This window comes from Emys orbicularis, chromosome 1 (assembly GCF_028017835.1).
Source record: "Emys orbicularis isolate rEmyOrb1 chromosome 1, rEmyOrb1.hap1, whole genome shotgun sequence".
In the NCBI taxonomy this organism is placed as follows: domain Eukaryota; kingdom Metazoa; phylum Chordata; order Testudines; family Emydidae; genus Emys; species Emys orbicularis.
In genome coordinates, this window is record NC_088683.1 from 202,891,513 (window position 1) to 202,907,557 (window position 16,045).

The following is a 16,045-nucleotide window of genomic DNA, read 5'->3' on the forward strand; positions in this document are numbered from 1 at the left end:
GTAGAACTGTAGGGGAAGATTTTTCAAAGGCACATTGACAGGTGTCTAATTGCTATTGGCTTTAAATAGAGCCAGGCATCTAACTGCTTTTGGTGCCTTTGAAAATATCCCTCTTGATCCTTTCTTAATCCTAGAGCATAGCACTAGAATCAGCTCGCCTCAATGCCTCAACAAAAAATAAATTTTTGCCTTTGAAAAAATATCACCGTGTCAGCGTTGCAAAATTTCACAAGCTGTGGGGAAAAACAGATTTCCATGACTTTTACACTCTGTTCAAAGGTGAGTTTTTGCTTTTATTAAAAAAAAAAAAAAAAAAAGTTTTCTTCATGATAATAAGTAAATAAATGCATTTAAAAATACATTAAGTTCAGCCGTTTAAAATTTTCACGTTGCATGGAAAACAACAACATTAAATGACACCACAAAGTGCCTTGAGAGCAAAAGTCTTGGGCCCTGATTCTGTAAAGACCTGTGAAGGCCAAGACTATAACAGGGTTCACAATAGAACTAGATAAGTTCATGGAGGATAGGTCCATCAATGGCTATTAGCCAGGATGGGCATGGATGGGGTCCCTAGCCTCTGTTTGCCAGAAGCTGGGAATGAGTGACAGGGGATGGATCACTTGATGATTACCTGTTCTGTTCATTCCATCTGGGGCACCTGGCATTGGCCACTGTCGGAAGACAGGATCCTGTGATAGGTGGACCTTTGGTCTGACCCAGTATGGCCATTCTTGTGTTCTTACGACTTACGAACATGCTTAACTTTGCACACCCATCAACTTCAACAAGACTATTCATATTATGCAAGGTTAAGCATCTGTGTAAAATCTTTGCCAGATTGGGGCCTTGATTTTTCCCTGGTGGTATAAATTGTTTTCCACTGATTCACTCTACTGCCAGCTTTCTCTCTCCTTCACACACCTTTGATTAGTATCAGCCTGGTTGTGCTTCTTTCTGAGCCATTAATGCCCTCTCACTCACCTTTTTGTGTGTGGTCCACTCAAGGTAAGTATTTCTGTTGATACTACAGCAAATTGTGTAATGTTCTGCACCTCTTCCAATAGTAAACAACCGATCCAAATTCATGGACCTTGTGATGAGGACAGGGATAAACGAGTACCATAAATCACTCTTTTCAAAAGTGTTTATTTGTCTTGCTGTGGTTTTTTAAAAAAAATAATAGTGGCGACTTGGAAATTTAGTCTTCAATTGCTCTGAGCCTAGGGTGATTTTGGCTGATGAAAAGGCCTGTATCCCATTATCAGACACACAAACCCTACAGTCTTTTTATGAAAATGCTTTTTTAATGTTAAAGATAGTTCAGAGTGCTGTAAAGAATCTCACATTTCAACGTTTTCTCTTTAAAGATGAAGTCAGGTACAGTAGAACCTCAGAGTTACGAACAACTCAGGAATGGAGGTTGTTTGTAACTCTGAAATGTTTGAAACTCTGAACAAAATGTGATGGTTGTTCTTTCAAAAGTTTACAACCGAACATTGACTTAATACAGCTTTGAAACTTTACTATGAAGAAAAATGCTGCTTTCCCTTTTTTTAGTAGTTTATGTTTAACATGGTATGGTACCGTGTTTGCTTTTTAATTTAGTGTCTCTGCTGCTGTCTGATTGTGTACTGCCAGTTCCAAATGAGGGGTGTGGTGGACTGGTCAGTTCATAACTCTGGTGTTCATAACGCTGAGGTTCTATTGTAATTAGGGTTGCCAACCCTCCAGGATTGTCCTGGAGTCTCCAGGAATTAAAGATGAATCTTTAATTAAAGACTATGTCATGTGATGAAACCTCCAGGAATATATACAACTCACATTGGCAACCCTAACTGTAATATACATTAGTTTCAGAAATTAGAAGATTCACATATAACAGTAATTCCATTCCAGCCCTAACATTTCCATATTACTTAGTTTTTAGGGTTAAGGACTTGCTTCCTGACACAGTTTAAACACAAAAACAGATTTTAAAAGCAAAAAGTCTAAACAATAGTTTTTAAAAGGAGGGTTTTTTTTTTATTTGTTGCATCCAAAACAGGTCTAGTCATGGGAAATTCAAGGGTGTCCCAGGGTCCAAACATGTAAGGCCAGTTTTCAATACCTGAAAAATTTTAGTCAGCAACTATGAAGGGTGGCTGTTAGTTATGAGAGTTTCATGTGCACCCTGCTAAGAGTGCTATTAGAATAACCTTGTGCTTCACCCACTTTGAGGAATACAACATCCTGGATAGGTTTGAGGACCTCTCAGCATGAGAAAGTGTTCTGGTTTCCAGTAGGATGTTAATTTAGATAAAAATCTGAGATCAAATGTTTGTGCTCTGAGGAGCCATCTGCTGTCACATGTACAGCTTCCCAGATGCACAACATGGGCATCTAATAAACTAATGAAGGAAATTAGCAGAATAGCCTGGATTTTAGTACACTTGCGAACTTGGACAGCTACCAAATTAAAGTTGGCTGAAGCAGGAGTCGTTTAATTGCATTGCCAGAAGCCAGTCATTGCTCAGATCAGTCCACAGAAGTCCTGCTTTGGTGTCTAATGCAGCTGAATTTGCAACATTTTTATGCAGCTCCTGTAAAACATTCAACATGTTACTCTCAGGGCTGGAGTGAGGTGAAGATGACTGGACAGCCTAATCCAAGTCTGAAAATGGGGCTCTCCACAAAGGTGCAGACTTGAGTCTATTTCTGTTAAGGAATATATTTTAATAGGACCTCCCTTCGTAAGTGTCTCCTCCTGAGAAAAATCATGATTTTCCATAGCACAATGGAAGATAGCTCAGAAATCCACAGGGGGTGGGAGAACGCAGATAAGCAAAACATTTGGTCAGTGGTGTTTATGTGTACTTATATTTTAGTATATGGGTGGGAACAGGGTGGCACATAAGCAGATCCCAAGTTTAGCTGTACTACAGATTCCTCACAGATCTCCTGTTTGAAGACAGTTTCTAGAATCTGTTTTTGTTTTGATTTTAAAGTTGGTACAGCCCATCTGGTGCAATATCATAAGATGTAGTCCAGGGAAATTGAGTTTGGAACCAAAATACTTAACATCTACAGCTAGTAAGAGGCATGCAGGTCAGCCAAGCTGCAGTGCAAGCAGCAGTAATCTGCCAATACTTTAGGATGTATTTACAGGAGTTCCAGCACCAGCCACACAGCCTTGCTGATTCTGCAATGTTAACTTGAGAAGTACTGCTTTTGGGGGGCTAGCACTGCCGTTCAGATTGGCCCTGGATAGCAAAATGACAACCCCAGCTCCAGTCATCCTAGCAAATGGATGATTTTTATGATGGTCACAGAAGTGAATCCTTGTGACTGAAGCGAGTCATACAGTAGTGCCCATGAGCTCCTTTCAGGCTCAGGGTTCATTGCGGTAGGTACTGCGGCAACTGCGCAAACACATACAAAGATAGGATCCCTACCCCAAACAACTTACAATCTTAGTCCCCAAGTCAGGAAAGCACTTGAGCACATCTTAAGTCCATCCCCATTCAGGACAGCACTTAATACACTCCTAGGTCTCTTTGATCTCAATGGGACATGAGCATTTAAATGTATACTTTCCTCAATAGGGCATGAATCAGGTTCTAAGAATTTTCCCAAAGTTTGAGAGAGTTTGGATCCTGAGTTCTTGATTGGGTCCATCTCTATTTAAAGGCTGATTTATTCATTTAGCCTTCCTCTCTGGTCTCTCCAGTGCAGTTTGCTCACATGGCTGGATCTGATCCCTAATTGCCTGTATTGTAGCTTAAGTTGCTTGAGGCTGAGACCTCAGTTTTGTAAAGCACATGTGCTATGACATGGTGATTGCATGTGAATAGCAAATAATAGCTTTTAACCTGAGTGATTCTTCCCTTCTCCATTCCCACAGGCAGTCCACACATCCACTGAGACTCATGAGATATTATCAGCACCTTTGAGAGTAACATAGGCAAAACAAGTGAGTGAGGCACACCTTGCTTCCTCGTTAGCATTCTCTGAGATACAACCTGGGGCCACATGCTGACATGTGCAATGAAACCCCAAAGGACTCGTGCAATCTGGCTGGAGCTCAGGGATAAGTACAGTAGTACCTTGATGGTGGTGTTTATCAGAAAATGAGGTCAAAGGGCAGCTGGATTATGAGGATGGAAGTGACTTAAGTTACTAAGCAGTTATATTATATTGAATAAAAAGTTCAGTTATTACCATCCAGCACAACATGCATGAACCATGCTCCTGAAATTAGTGCTGCCCCTTCTCTGGGCTCCAGCCAGTGTTAAAGGAAGACAAGCGTTTTTGCTAAACTCCTTTCCTACATAATGCAATTTGGCTAAGGGATCAGTAGCATCATGCCCATATGGCCCTTTAAATCTGTTATGCACAAATTTAGACTGACTTAAAAATACTCTCCTTAATTAGCAACTGGACATGTAAGCCACTCTACTGTGAGCACTTATTATATACTGCACCACAAGATTACAGGGCTAGGATCGGGAAGCTTTCTTACTGACCTACATACCGTAGCTATATTATAACAGCACTAGTCTATCATTAAGGCTGTGTCAAAGTTTCCATTGTACAAACCAGCCATAGAATCACAGATTTTTTTGGAGTTAGAAGGGACCCACAGTGCTCTCGTGTTTGGGTTTTGCTTTAGTTCAGCTAAGCCTCCAAAATGTGAATGCTTATCAGAAAGCTTATCCAAATCTTCCTAGGAGCCCAACATCACATAGAGTAACCCTCCATTCCTGAAAGCCCCATCAAAGTGAGGCACAGCCTACAATAGCCCCAAACTTCCCACTATCACTTTACCTTGAGTTGTCTTCTGAGAGCAGGGAGGCTTTAACCTATCCATAAGAAACGGTTACCTTTCTGTCAAGTATCAGAGGGGTAGCCGTGGTTAGTCTGAATCTGTAAAAAGCAACAGAGGGTCCTGTGGCACCTTTAAGACTAACAGAAGTATTGGGAGCATAAGCTTTCGTGGGTAAGAACCTCACTTCTTCAGATGCAAGAAGTGAGGTTCTTACCCACGAAAGCTTATGCTCCCAATACTTCTGTTAGTCTTAAAGGTGCCACAGGACCCTCGGTTACCTTTCTGTAACGGTCCTTCTTCAAGATGTTTTGCACATGTCCATTCCACTGTAGGTGAGTGCACCCCAAGCACACGGTTTTCGGAGATTTTTTCCCCCTCAGTGGTACCTGTCAGGACATCTTGAGCGCCCTCTGCTGCTTGCACACCACTGTGTGCAGATATAATGAGTGAAGCCAACCCCCAAGCTCCCCTCAGTTCCTTCGTACTGGATAGTCTCCGACAGAAAGAGGAAGGAGGGTGGGTCGAGGAACGGGCATGTGCAACACCTCTCAAAGAACAACAGGTATGGAAAGATAGGTAAGTGTTTCTTCTCCTTCAGGTGATTGCACATATCCATTCCACTGTAGGTGAGACACAAGTAGATCAGTCTGGAGGTGGGATCAGAATCTATTTGAACAGTGATTGTAGAACACTATGTCTGAATCTGGCATTGTTCTTGGCTTGATGGGCTATAGAGTCATGACAAGCAAACGCGTGCACCGATGACCAAGTTGCCACTTAGCAAATGTCAAGAACTTGTGCCAGGAAAGCAGCTGAGGCTGCATGATCTCTAGTTGAATGGGCCAACACTCTAGCTGGAGGAGTTACATTAGTCAACTAGTAGCAAAAACAAATATAGGAAGAAGTCCAGGGGGAAATTCTGAGAGGATACTGTATGGCCCTTCACTCTGTTGGCCACTGTGACAAACAGCCGTGATGAGACCTAAATGGCTTAGTCAGGTAAAAGGCTAAAGCTCTTCTAACATCTAATGAATGAAGTCTGACTTCTTCTCCGTGAGTATGAGACTGTGGGGAAAAAGTTGGAAAATGGTTTGCCTACTTAACATGAAATTTGGAGACCACTTTTGTCAGGAACATATGATGAAGGAGAAGCTAAACCTTGTCCTTACAGAAAACTGTACAGGGAGGCTCTGATACCAGTGTTCTCAACTCACCCACTCTCCTTGCTGAGGTAAATGCAATTAAAAACACCACTTTAATAGGAATGACAAGTTGTGAGTAGTTCAAAGGGTGGCCCCATTAACTTTGTTAGTGCCAAGTTCAGAACCCACTGGGAAACAGGCTCTTGCACTTGTCCCTTCAGAAACCTGACAGCTATGGGGTGGGGAAAAGATCTACTATCCACTGATGGATGGAAATCTGAGATATCTGCCAAATGAACCTTGATAGAGCTAAATGCCAGGCCTTGATGTGTTAGGTACAGAAGATGGATGGGAGCTTGCTCTGGAGGAACACTTTCTTGTGGGACTGAATGGGAAACACACTTCCATTTAGACAGGTAAGTCCCTCTGGTGGAAGGTTTTCTGCTATTGAGAGGTACCCTCTGTATGTCTTTAGAACAATCCCTTTCCCGTGGTGGTAACCATGAGCATCCATGTTGTCAAGTGGAAGGCTTGCAGGCTGGGATGAAGCAGGCACCTTGGCCCTGGGAAATCATTCCTGGATCCAACAGGAGAGACAGTGGAGGCCTGACTGACAAAATTAGGAGGGTCCAGTACCAGTGTGGGCAAGGCCACCCTGGTGCTATAAATATGATACAAGTGTGGTCTTGCTTGGCCTTGGACAAGACTTTGGAAAGTAATGGAATTGGAGGCAAGACACAGAGTAGAGAGCTCTTCCAGGGTGGCAGGAACCCATCTATCAATGACCCAGAATTGATGGCACTTTCTGAAGGTCCTTGTTGCAAATAGGTCCACTTGGGGAGTCCCCCACAGCTGGAAAATGGTTCTGGCAATGTCCAGACATAGTGGCTGCTTGTGGTGACCAGAGAAGGACCTGCTCATCTGATGTGCCCAAGTATTCAGCACCCATGGAAGGTAAGCAGCTCTGAGATTAAATGAATTGGACTCCTCCCTGTACACAAAACGTACTTGTGCGTTGTCTGTCAGCAACAGCAGATTCTCTCCCACAAAATGTGGCCGGAAGACTGAACAAGCTAGACTGACAGCTCGCAATTCCCTGATGTTTAAGAGAGTCTTCAGATCTTGAGAAGACCACAGACCTTGAGTCTGCAAGGTCTCCATTTATTCCCCCCCAATCCAGGGATGACACATCTGTGATTAATGTGAACATTAGTTGCGGGATAATGAAGGGTACCCCTATACAAACTCTCAGAGGGTCTGTCTACCAGTCCAGAGAGGACAAAACTAATGTTAGTATGTGAACCGTCCTGTCCTGACAGATGAGGACTCCAGGTACACACTAACGCTAGCCATCCTGAGGCATAGTCTGGTGTGTTGCACCACATAGGTACATGCTACTACATGCCCCAGGAATCTATGACAAATGTGCACTGTGGTGACAGGATGTGCTTTTAGTTTCATGATTAAGCCCTGCAGCTTTTGGAGCCTCTACTGCAATAGACACGCTCTGGCTTTCACAGAGTCCAGGACCACTCCGATAAATTCTATTCTTTGCACTGGTTTCAGATAGACTGGTCACTGGAGCCCCGAGGCATAGGTGCCAACTCCCTAGCTTAGCAACCACCGGCAGCCTCAGTGCCTCCCATCTGTCGGTGGCCCCTCCAATCAACTCCTCCCCCTCCCTCCCAGTGCCTCCCACCCACTGTAATCAGCTGTTCTACAGTGTGTAGGAGGCGCTGGGAGGAGGGGGAGGAGCGGGGATGGAGTGCGCTCAGGGAGGGAGCGGAACTGGGTGGGAAGAGGCGGGGCAAGGGTGGGAAGAGATGGGGCAGGGGCTTGGGATAAGGTGTCAGGTGGGGGCAGGACTTGGGGTGGAGCAGGGGGTTGAGCTCCCCAGGGGCCCGGTGAAGCTGGCACCTGTGCCCCAAGGCCCCACCCCCTGCTCCACCTGTTTCCCCAAGACTCCCCCCCTCCAGATAAAAGAAACAGACATTAGGCTTGTCAAATGGCACCCAGACACACAAGCCAAAACCTGGTCTGTCCAGGTGAAAACTGGACTGGTGGCAACCCTAATGGAAGTACTGTGAATTGGTAATCAGTCCCTTTTACCATGAACCTGAGGAACTTTCAGTGATTGTGGTGGATCGTCATGTGAAAGTAAGCGTCTTTTAAATAGAGGGCAGCATATCAGTCCCCTTGTTCTTGGGAAGGAATAATAGAAACCAGTGGAACCCTGCCAAATTTTATTTCCTTCTGGTATTTGTTTAACTCTCTTGAATCTAAAATAGGCTTGAGACTGCCTCTTGCTTTGGGCATGAGGAGTCTAGGGAATAAAAACCCTCCCCCCTGCAGAACAGAGGAACTTCCTCTATGGCCTCCACCTGAAGGACAGCCTGCTGGGGCAGGAAAGTGGGGATAGCAACAAACTGAAGGGAGTATCCCACTTGCACAGTGCTTAAGACCCACTGATCTGATGTGATGAGAGTCCAAGCACATAGGAAGTAGGATAGATGATTGGCAAACATTGGGATAGGAACAGATGGTACCATGGGGGAGAGTCACTCACTGCCCCTACACCTGATCTGATGATGAGGAAGAGGATGCAGCAGGATGCTGAGTCCGAGCTGTATCCATCTCCTGTGATGGTAGAACTGGTAGAGTGGCTTCTGCTTGTTTGGTACTGGTCCAGTTCTGACTATCAGAGGATGGTTGTGGTGCTGATGCTCATGGTCATGGTGAGATCTCAAGGAGACCAACTGAGGTGGGTGAGGGAATGCCCTGGCAGGAAGAGGGAAACCCTACAGGGTCCAAGCCATTGACAGTCTTGGAACCCATCCTTGGGTGGACCATTGGCCCTTAACAGATGACCATTGCTGAGTCTGCTGAGAGATCTATGGCCCACAAAGGATATATGTCCTATCTAGTTTGAGACACATATGACCCAGTCTCTGACACTGAGAAAAATGATGACTCCAACTGCTCTGATAACAGGGCAACAGACCCTGTCAGTACCATAGAAAGACAGCCAGAGCCCAGAAATGGGGGAACCAACCAGACCATCGGCAGCTTCTCTCTCAACCGTACCATCTTCTGAGGTAGGGAAAGTGGAGATGGCATTGGTACTGCATTCTCCAGAAGAACAGAAGTAGGAGCCTTAGGTATGAGTATTGGCTGGAAACCTTCCTGCACTGCAGGGGACATCAGTACCAAGAGGTTAAGTAGCTCCTTAGAGAATGCAAATATCTCTGGAGTTGTTGGTACCAGTAGTCACTCATGTTTTTGAGACTTTTCCACAGGCACTTCAGGTGTCGGCCTTGATGGACCTGGCAGAGGTTCCTTCTTCTTAGACAAGGAGCCTCTGCCTCCTCACAGACCCCCCACCCAGAATATTTGCCTCTAGGTGACTTTGGTACCGATTAACTTGCTGAGCAGGACACTGAGTCTTTTGAAGCCCTGTGCCGCCTTTTTGGCACTGGTGACAGGGAACATGCTGCCAACTCAGGCAGTGCACTCTGGACAGAAGCCATGGTACCTGGAGCCCGCTCCAAACGTGGCCATCTCTATCAGAAGATATTTAAGTCTGGCTGCTCTGTCCTTCTTGGAGTGAGGTTTAAACCCATTGCAAATGTGACACTTGTCACTTACATGGGATTTTCCCAAGAATTTCAAGCAGGTGTGGTGTGAGCTGCTTACCAGCATTGGTCTACTACATGACCAACAGGTCTTAAACCCTGGAGAGTGAGCTTTGCTACTGGTCCTAGTACTGAAATTCAAATTCAGTGAGAATAAGGACCTAATTTAAACTGAAACGTATCGTTAACTGTCTATAGTATAACTAGCTAACCAACTACTAAATCTAAGAAAAACAGGCTCTTTACAAAGATATGAGGGAAAAACTTGCAGTAGTAAGATTGAAATCACTCCAACTCCAACGGTCACTGATGGTAAGAAGGAATTGTGTGGGGGTCACGGTTGGCTCCACATTTTATACGTAAACAAAGTAGCACGCGGCAGCAGAGAGCTCTCAAGCCACCCCGACAGGTACTGCTGAAGGGAAAAAAATCTCAAACTGTGGATTAGGTGCGCACTCACCTACCGTGGAATGGACATGTGCAATCACTTGAAGAATATAATTACCTTCTCCTGTGGCATATAGAGGGGCAAGCTGACTTGTTCTATAGTAAATGTGTTGCACTTAAATATGCATTTCACCTTCCAGTCATATCTTTGAGGTTCTGTCTTTGTTCAATTTGATTGTGTCTTTTGGATAGTTAATCACTGGAATATAGAACGTGTCTGTATATTTATATCAGTTACATCTTAATTGCGTATATTCCTTGTAACTAAATTAATTAGTACAGTGGTGGCTCCTCTCCTCCATTCTACTCCCCACTCCTCCAACTAGCTGCGCTGCTGCAGGTTTGGAAGTCCTTGCTGTGGCCTAGATCTAGCCTGGCCCACCCAGACCCGGTACCAACTTTGATACCTCTTGCCGGGCACAGCGATGGCTGCTATACACTCAACATCTCCCTCCACACTTCCCCAGTCTCCGGTTTCCCATTTGTCACCTCAATTCCTTTGCCTCCTGCCCAACCCTTGCCTCCCTATTTCCCTTGTCTCTTATCTATCACAGTGTCTTTCTGCCACACCACACACTCCTGGCATACTCTGCTCAGTCTGCCTACTGCTCCCCATGTTCTGCCTGCACCCTCTTCAAAAACTCAACATCGGTTTGGTAATTTTAAGAGAAGTAGAGAAGTATTGTACACAGTGATGCTGATCAGTTTGTATAAACTTGCCTGTGGCTCAATAAAGTGCCATGAATGGCAAAGGAAGCAAAGTACGTTTCAAACAATTCTTCTTTCTATAATGTATCTGAAAACAACATAACCGCTTGAGAACTGGACGTTAAAATAACCAGGGCAATCACCATGTTTCAAAACCAGCCACTTTATGCTGAATGGATAAAACAATTACAGGCAAGAGAGGCACCAGTTTTCCCACAGCAGAATTTCTACTTACAAAAATAAATAGGTCCCCCCCCCCCCCCCCCATCATTCTTCAGCACAAAAAAGCCTATTTACATTGTAACATTTTTAAAATAGCCCTCACCTTTTCAATATTAAAATGACAATTCAATATTACAATTCCATTTTGCAACAAAACATTTTATTCCTTTTTTATATGGTCTTGTCCTGAAACTATACATACAATAGGTGCAAATTGACTTGGGTTCTCAGGTTTTTTTTATTTTTTTTTTTTATTATTATTATTATTATTATTAAAGGTACTTGGCTGAAGAATATTTTCCTAAAGCATTTAGTTTAAAGGCAACCATTCACTGGCTGTTCATTTCTGCAATATCATACAGGGATTAGGAACAACTTTTTTCAAATGCATCCTTGCATGAGAAATAAATTACATGTAGGTAATGGAGAAGATCTAATACCTTGAAGGATATGTAAATTCTTAGAGCACATAAATAGATAGGCACACAAAGCCATTGTCCATAATGGACTTGTTATACACTATTTGTCACTTAACTGCCAAATAATTCCTGATACAATTTATTCATTTTGTTTTTCAGGAATATTATGACATCATAGCTTAGTATGGGCTCAGTCCTACACGGTATTGAACACTCTGGCATGTACAGCTAAACACTTAAACACATTGAAGTCAGTGGGGAAATATTGAAGTTAAGCAAGTGCTTTGCTGGATCAGGCCAAAGTGCTCCGCACCCTGCGGGATCAAGCCCTACATAAGAATAATATAGGTTGTTTTATCAAATGTGCCTCCTAACAAATCGAGAAAAAGTTCAGTCTCAGGGCTAGATTGCTGCACTTTTACTCATGCTGAGTAGTACTTTTCCCTGTGAATAGCCCCATTGGTGTCAATACCTTAAATAAAATAAATAAATTGCTTAAATACCACATCACAGGCCCAAGCCAGCACCCATTGAAAAACTTCCATTGACTTCAACGTTGGATACTGATGCAAAATTCACAATGGTATCTAGAGATTAAATGCTGCATTTTTTTGAAGTTGCTTCCATTGTTCACTCCCGTTATGAAATGCTTTTGGCTGAACCAGAGCCTAACTTTTTAATATATTTACATTCCATATTGCTTCTAATCTTGCAACATTTAAGTCATTATTTAAAAAGGCATGAATTAATATCAGACATTTCTAATAATCTAAAAATTGTTCATGTAGGTCAGGATATCTTAATTTGCAAAATAAATATGAGTATTTTTTCTCATTATCAATTTTCTATACATTCATTTACAAGTGAATTAACCATGCTAGAAAGATCATTTTAGACAGCTGAAATGTTCTAAAAGGCAGATTAAAAATCCAACATCCAGACTCATGTTTTTGTAAACAGTTGTGATAATTCCAGAATTGGAATATCTAACTTTTAATATTTTTGCACAAAAAGTCTATGTGGCATATAGATTTTCATGACTTTTGTATATACAGTATATATGCACAATACAACGTGTCAGAGGCAACATAACTATTAGAAACCATACTGAAGTTCATGCTCATGGCTAGATTGCTAACGTCACTGCACCACAAACAACATAAAACTAGCTTTAAGTTTTTCTCTTTTAACATATAATTTCCCCTTTTTTTAATATGTAGCTTAGTTTTTGGGTTATATGTGCTCTGAAATAGCCCTCAAATCTGGGGTTTAGAATAACAGTAGTCTGAAATTTTGCAATACAAAGACTTTTTTAAAAGTAGAAGCATTAGTTACTACTATATATATCAGCATATAATGCATGCAAATCTTTGTATACCTTTCTTTTCACATGTACCATGTAACCTTCATGTACTGCTTGTCACCCACTAACCCCCACAAGAAGAACCTCACACTACAGATGAATTTCACCCAAGTGTTGAGGACCTACACAAGATGTTCTGTCCTGCACCACTTGAGTGCCGTATGTAAGAGACTCTGCAGACATAGCACAGTTGTGCAAAAACCCTAGTCTATGAGTAGATGTAGCCAAGGGACTATGTTGCAGCCCTCTGGCTCATCCACAGATTGAAGATGTGAATTCTGTTCCCTGACCTAACTCCCACTGAGTTTCCTGCACCTTGGTTCTACTTATGAGTGGAAGTCCATTACTTTAGGCTCTCATCCTGTTCAATGGGACTACTCAGGGGAGAATGGTTTCACATGTGAAGTCACAGAGTTCCCAGGGTTGGGGCCTAAGATGGCAATTACAATTTCTACATTATAAGTTTAGAATTTTCATCGCTAAAAAGGGAACATCATTACACAGTGTTCACTAAAAATCCCATTAAACAGTTTATATTTTAATCAGCCATATTCAAAAGGGACAGAGGCTCTGTGATGGCCACATCTCTCTCTTCTACAGTGGTCTTGCTATTGTGAGTTGAAAGGTGATCAGCAGCTTGCAGGATTGGGCCTTTATTTTGGCTAAATGATAAGCAGTTTGATATTGCTGGATATTTAGCTCCATCTACTGGGCACCTACATATACTATTTACTTTCTAACTATACGCAGTGGGACTAAACTATTTTATTTATATTTAAGACCTGATCCTGCAAGTTTTCTACACAGGCAGATGTAGAGGTCTGCTCAGAGCAACATGCAAAATCAGGGTGTACTTTAAAAACATTTTTGGCCCCAAAAGCATGTTTTGAGACAGTTTTCATTGTAAATAAACCAGGAAAAAGCTAGAAAGCATTCAATAATAAAAGCCATTAGTTTTTGTAGATCCTTAAAATGAAGCATAAAAAAGAAAATATTTTCAGTGTCTCTTTAGATTGCTTTGGGTTGGTTGCAGAACCATTTAAATTTTGCTTTCAAAAATGGGTTGGGAGCTTTTGTTTGACATATCAGATAGAGAGCTTGAGCTGGACAGCCAGTAAGAACTGTTTGTAAAACCTCTAGTTTTTCCTCATTTTATTTTGGCCCACATGAACTAGATTATTACAGTGATGGTATCTATCTTTTTACAGAAAAGTTGGCTTGAAATCTATGTTCCAAGTTTGGATACCTCTAACTTTTCAAAGATTTGGACAGTTCAAAAATCTAACCGGATATGGATTAAAGTGAAAATCTGAAATAATTCTGTAAATTGCAGTTTATACACTACTGCACAAAACAGAGCATAAAAAGCCCAAGCTATACTTATTTTCATGGGAACAGTTGTTTTTTTAAAAAAAATATTTTTCAATCAAAATTTAAAAGCATGGATAAAAAGACATCTAGAAATGGTGAGAATTTCTATCAAGCTGGGTCCCTGATTTTCATTAGATTCTCCAACACCAAATCTTACTTCAGTGAAAGCTCAAGGTTTCATCTAGCTATTCTTGTGAATGCAGAGGTCACAACCACCAGAAAAAACTGGAAAGGCAAGATCTCCAAAAATAGCTATTCTGCTCGGGTTTTTTTAATTAAAAATCAATAACATTAAGGAGATCTGAGAGTCTTGTGAGGAAAACGATTAAATGCAACAGATGGATAGTTAAATAGATTTTAATTTTCGCCTGATACTTTTCAACTTCAGTCAGGGCTTGAAAGATGAACCCAAAGAGTTTTAAGAGAACTAGCAGAGGAAATCTTGGAACTTCTCAAAATAATCTTAAGAAAAATATCACTAGAGTCAGAAGAGGTGATTTGATGATGATGGGAACCCCCCAAGCTTTAGTGATGGCCATTAAAAGGCAACTATTTGTCCATCAAAACAAGGACACAGAATGAAGAGGTTCAAAAGTGCAGAGTACATAGCATACATAGAACTAAACGGAGGTTCTAGCACAGGTATATACCTGAGTGTAGTAGCTATATTTTCTACAGCCAATAAAAAAAAAAACATTAAATTGAGTGACTCCAAATCAGGTACTCCTTGGGCTCTCCCTGAATCACTCCTAGAGTAGAGGTCCTTCCTTCGCAGCATTGTCAAGATCTTGAACCAACCATGGAAAAAACTCCAGGCACTTGGCTAAAAGGGTGGAAGTTTGATTTCCATTGGTCAGAGAGAAGTGAAAGAAGGCATCTCAGATCCTATGGTGAGACAGATCTATACCTAGACTGGAAAATGTTCCAGAATATATATTCAGAAGTTCCACAATGTTTCAGTGAACATCATTCCCTGACTGCGCCTTAAACTGAAGCTTGTCTAATGCTATGAAACAGAGCCCCACAATAGGAGACCTGGAAATAACGAAGAGTCTGAATAGAGCTTTAATTACCAGTGGAGGGGTGCTGAATACCACAACCAGGGTGCCTCGTCTAAAGCACTCTTAGAGATTCCCTGCCTACGGTGGTATTTCCAAGAACTCAAACTTAAAAATGAAAAGGGAACAGAGTAGGGGACTACCAAGGAATTACAAATAAAACTAATGCCTGTGCTTTGGGCTCCCTGTACATTCATTTACCTTAGGAAAGGCTTTTTCTTGGGCTGAAAGTTCAGCTTCTAGGCCTGTAGTCTAAAGGAAATGTCTTGTTGTCAATTGTCTGATGGGAAGCAGGAATGACAGGGTGAACGTGTCCAGGGATGCATCACAGGACCAAAAATAAATAAATAAAAATCAGCAACTAGGAAGATGTCCTGGTTTTCCCAAACTATTTAGCATCTTTGGGAGCTCTTGGGAGCCAGAAGGCCTAAAGAAGGAGGAGGGAGAGGGGAATGGAACAATGGGAGATAGCAGGGAAAGGGAGAGCCCTGTCTCAGGAAGAAAGCCCATGGTACATCACCCAGTAACTGTAGACCAAGTGCTATGGTAACTCACAGCCCTCCCTCATGTGCTGCAGCAGCTTCTCTCTTCTTCCTAGTAGCAGGGATTCAATAAGAGGGAAGAGCTCAGGTTGCACAACTTAAGACACCTGCTGCTGAACAGGTGAATGAGGCAAACATGAGAGGAAGCACTAGGATGGGTAAGATATTATGGGTTTACTCCCCAAGTTGACCTTTAAAGACCCAACTGAGGAACTGCACATGGACTGGGATAAAATTGGAATGATAGCTTCTGCTGCAGCTATGTGGCCCATATTAACCAACATACCTGCTGTCGCCAGCTCCTGCTTGCAGAGAGGTGAAAAGCAACTGCCCT